Source organism: Pteropus vampyrus, unplaced genomic scaffold, assembly GCF_000151845.1.
Source record: "Pteropus vampyrus isolate Shadow unplaced genomic scaffold, Pvam_2.0 Scaffold5, whole genome shotgun sequence".
Classification (NCBI taxonomy): Eukaryota; Metazoa; Chordata; class Mammalia; order Chiroptera; family Pteropodidae; genus Pteropus; species Pteropus vampyrus.
The window spans coordinates 8,886,923-8,891,924 of NW_011888786.1; the positions used below are offsets into that span (position 1 = coordinate 8,886,923).

Here is a 5,002-nt window from a genome sequence, read left to right on the forward strand (position 1 = left end):
TGGGGGCGAAGGGCCAGGGCCAGAACCTGGGCTTCTAGCCTCCCAGTTCCATACTTTTGTCACTTCACACAGGAAGGAAATGACATATTTTGGAGAATATGGGATTGTTGTTTCATCAGGAGAATATTTTGATAGAGCCAAAATTTTCCTTAAAAAGCACAGTGAGTGAATTTTACCCATTAGGAGATGAATTAGCTGCAATGACAAACTGCTGAATATTTACAACATCAAATGAGCTTCTCTGTGGGAAACAGCTGCACAGCTTATGAAGAATAGTGCTAAGGACACATTCACTCGTCCCGGAAGCAGTGTTGTGTAATTACATGCCTGGCATGGTCCCTGGCACATAGTAGGCCCTTAGTGCCTAATTCTTTGACTTTGAACAAGTGACATGACCCCTCTCCAGACCTCTTTCTCCTGATGTGTAAAATGTGGGAAGGGAGAGTTCATGAGTTTCAAGTGGTGAGACCTAGTTTCAAGTTTTAACTTTGCCATGGGTGAGTCAATCCATCCTTCTGAGTCTCAGTTTCCACATCTGTAAATAGAGAATTGATTATAAGTTAAGATGCCTTTTAGCTCGAGAATTCTGAGCCTGATGGCCCAGATGTTCCCATACATTCCTTTCCAGCTCTCACAATCTCTGATTTTATTGGATTTGGAATTGATTTGTTTCTGAGATTGATTTTCTTTTAACCTAAGTGAAAAGAAAATGACACCACCCCTTTGGTAGGTCAGGCTAATCCCAAGCAAGCAACTCAGAGATGAGCAAAGAAGTGTCAAGGAGACAAATAGAAGCAGGGCAGGCACGGCAGGGGGCGTTCCAAATCCTGCTTCCTTTCAGCCAAAGGTGATCCTTGCGCAATTACTCTCATGTGTGTGATAGCAACGTAGGAAAGGAGAACCAGCAGCCTTGCTCTGACGAACCCAGGAAAGGTTATGAGCAAGAGGTTTGTTAAAATATAGATTTCCCCAAAGCCTCGTTCTTAGATTTCTTTTGAAAAAAGCAGACTGTCCGAGGAGGTATCTTCTACCTGACCAATACCTTCTAGAACTCTTAGCGGGATGTCATGTCACCACCCTGACCTGGCCTCTCTCAAGGTGGGTGCTCCTGGGCAGAAACCAGAAACATACAAACATACAGTAAATCTTGCACTATGATTTAATTCTCGATCTGGTTTACAATGTCTCTCTCTCTCTCGCTCGCTCTCTCTCTGTAAGAGGGTATGGTAGTAAAGCAATGTGATTGAATTCTGTTTTAATCAGAACGTTTAGAAGTATATACACCCAAATGACCAGGCACCTGGGACCGCCAGATCCCAATGATGCCACTCCTGGAGAAATAATTTTTAGAATTTTCCTCTGAGTCGAAAGGTACAGTCTTTGGAATTTCCTTAATGGTATAGAAATGAGGCCTTTTAGGAGTGAATTTGAGTTTTAGAAGTAGTCTTAAGTCATTCAGAACAAGGCTCTGGATAAGATCAGTTCTCTGGCTCTTTAAAAACAGGCAGAAAAATCCTGCCTGATAAATGTGGAAAGAATGAGAGAATTAGAAGGTCGTAATTTTGTAATTCCTAGGGAAATAATTGATTCAGGCAATGGTCATTAACAGATGAACTCATTAGGGGAAAGAGTGGTAGAGAACTTGACCATAGAGGGATCGGGCTGTCACTACCTGAACCAATGATCAATCTGAGCATCACTGAATGTAGGATATTGTGTGTCTTCTGATTTGAAGCAATAGGCAGCTCATAGTACTATCAGAATGTATTCCTGTCACAAATGCCACTTGTGCCCCTAAAGCTATCTTCTATTTACGGAAATTATAGACGGATAGGGGAAAAAGTAAAATTGCTTAAATGAGACCACAAGGAAGCAAAGAAATAAATTCAAAATGTGGGTCATTTTACAGGATAACTGACCCAATTGCTGCAAGTTAGTGGTGTGAAATAAAGATGGCAGAGGGAGTATTTAAGAATAAAAGAGAATTAAAAAAAAAAAAAAAAAGATTAAAAGAGAATGAAGAGACATTACAGCCAAATGTAATGTATGGATCTTTTTTTTAACAAACTAACCATAAAAGGAACACTTTTGAGACAATTGGGAGATTTGCTTATGGACTAGGCACAAGACAATATCAAAGATTTATTCTTAATTTTGTTAGGCGCAATCGCACTTTATGGTTATGTGGAAACAGTGTCGATATGTGTTAGAGCTGCATATCGAAATGACTTGCTGTCCTGGGTTTGCTTTGAGATACATCGGTCAAGAACAAAAAGCAAAGGGAACTTTTAAATGAATAAAGAGAAAGTAAATGTCACAGAACCTTGATAATTCTTGCATCTGGGTGATGGGGATATGGGGGTCTGTCGTACTAGTGTCCCTATTTTTGTTTGAAATTTAAAAAATAAGCAGTGGGAAGAGAAGTGGTGGTGACTTTTAAAAGCTGGTCATTGTGATGACAGGTGTCAGACCACAGGCTCTCGATGGTCCCTTTCATGTCGGTTAATGCACACGTTTCTCCACAAGGGAAGGAGGAGAAGAAGAAGGTACATCTACATATATATCTACATATATGGGGCTGTAATGGTCTCCAGAATATCTTTTTAGTGATAAAGCAAGAAAGAGAAAAATGGGCTTAGAATGCAACTATTTGGGTAAAAACAAAAGGGGATTAGGGATGGAGGAAAAATATACCTTTCTCTGGAAGGACACCAAAGAAATCAGTGGTTGCTTCAGAAGAGAGAACTCAATGGCTGGGACAGAGTAAAAGAGAAATTCACTGATACAGCAAATACCCTTTTGTATTTTTCGAATTTTGGACAATTTGCATGTATTACCTATTTTAAAATTATAATTTCAAAGAAAAACAACCAGAAAAAGAGCGATGAATTTATTTCTCTCTTTTAAGAAGGGCATTTCTAGTCTAGAGCAGGTCTTAAGCCTTGAAGGATTTTAGGTTTAGGGGGTATCCACCTCATTCATACCTCTCTTCCTCAGGAACTACCTCCAACACACTTATAATGAGTGGGATGAACTGTTTCAATGGATATGAGAATCTACTCTTTTTTTTTTTTTTTTTGTTATGCTACAGCACCTGGTCTTCCTAGGTGGTCTGCCATCCAAGTACTAACCAGGCCTGACCCTGCTTAGCTTCCGAGATCAGACATCAGGCTTGTTCAGGGTGGCATGGCCGTAGACCATGGACCGTGGCTCCACTGGGGTGCCAACCCAGGACCTTCTGTGTATAAAGCAGACATGCTAACCGCTACACTATGGGACCACGTCTGAGAATCTATTCTTTAACCTATGGATTGGAATCTGGATCCAGGATAGATGTTGAAAGCAAGATGTTAAACTAGACCATCTGAGTTCAAATTCAAGTGCTACCATCCAGAGCTGTGTGATCTTAAACAAGTTACTTATCCCTTCTGTTTCTTGGTTTCTTTATTAGAAAACAATGCCATCTATCACGAAGAGTTATCATGAGGATTATGTTTGTCCATGCAGGAAAACGATGCCTGGCACCTATTCACTGCTTCGCACACGTTGGTGGTTACTATCATTGGGCCAGGGCTGGGGGATAGTAATGCTCAGATGATCCTTTCCAATTATAGAGATAGTTCATAAAAATGGAAGTTGAAAAGAGGTTAATGAAAACAAAGATGCTATTTTCAGAGGTTTGGACAGAGTTAAGGGAACCATTAAGGGATGAGGAGGCACCCAGAGACCAGTAATAGCAGGATGCCAGAAGGGCAAGGGGAGGAAGTGGAGTTAGTGGGAATCTGATGAGCTCTGTAGGGAATGAGGCCACCTTACCCAGCACTGTAGCTGTAGGGCGAGGAAGCAGATGCTGACGAACCAAGATTTGGCGGGGAGAGAGTAGAAGTAATAGCACTTTCTCTCTCCTCCAACTCCCGGATTTCTTGCTGGTAACTTCCTATTCCTGCTGGTGATTTCCCAGCACTCAGTTTCCACTGCTTGAAGTCAAAGGGCAGAGGAACCCAGCAGGTTCCAGGTCCCAGAAGCACTGAATATGGATCTGGAAGGGTAAATCCAGAATTAGCAGCATCCTCCATGCCCTTCCCACAAAGACTGGTCTTAACTGAGGAATCCAGGGCAACATCATGAAAGTAGTATATGTTCCCTGAGCCACAGCAACTGGGAAAGAAAGACATAGCTGTTAGTTCTCACTCACAATTTCATATGCGTCCTACATCAGCCTGGGGCCACATGACTACTTTGGGCCAATGGACTGGGAGCAGAGATGACATGTGTCACTTACTGGCCAACCAGTTAAGAGCTAGTAAATGTCCTCTATCTTGCTCTTCCTCTCATATAGTGACACAGGACTCCAGAGGCCACAGTTTCCAGACAGTGCAGCATCAGGATGGAGGAAGAATGCTCAGCCTGCATTGGGTTTCACCTGAGAAGAAACACTTTGTTGGGGTGAGCCTCTGAGATTTGGGGATGCACATGTTACAGCAGCAGAGCCTGTCACATCCTGACTAATGCAGGGGATGACCCAGCCTGGAGATGCCCCAGGCTGTGCAGAAAAAGTTCCTGCTGAGACTTGAAAACATATTGGAAATAGTTTAAAAAAAAAAAATCACCCTGTGCACCTCTATCCTTGGGGGCTGTTGGAAGCTGACTCTGTTTCCTGAGGGTCCTACCTGTGTCATCTTCTGAGTGAATGGGTCTGGTGGAAGGAGAGGTTGGGCGCAGCGAGTGGGGAGACTAGACTGAAGATGCGAATCGGGAGGTGAACCAGAGTCTGAGGCAACAGGGGAGGGAGGGACGAGAGAGGAGATGGGAGGGGCATTTCCACAGTATTCTCAGCCTGGCAGAGGCTCTAATGAGAAATGATGCATTTCAGCGGTGCAGCATTTTTCTTTTAAGGAGCCGAGGTGCTGAGGTAAGCATTGTACCCTTTAAAGATCTGTTTGTATTGTGAACATCAAAGGGTAAGGAGGACCCTTTTCTGAAATTTAAATGTAAGGTTTTA

General features: G+C 42.6%; 1 pseudogene; it reads right to left on the bottom strand.

The window, feature by feature from the left end:
* Positions 1 to 3,082: 3,082 nt before the first annotated feature.
* Positions 3,083 to 3,198, bottom strand: LOC111744044 (annotated as a pseudogene).
* Between the last annotated feature and the right edge of the window lie 1,804 nt (positions 3,199 to 5,002).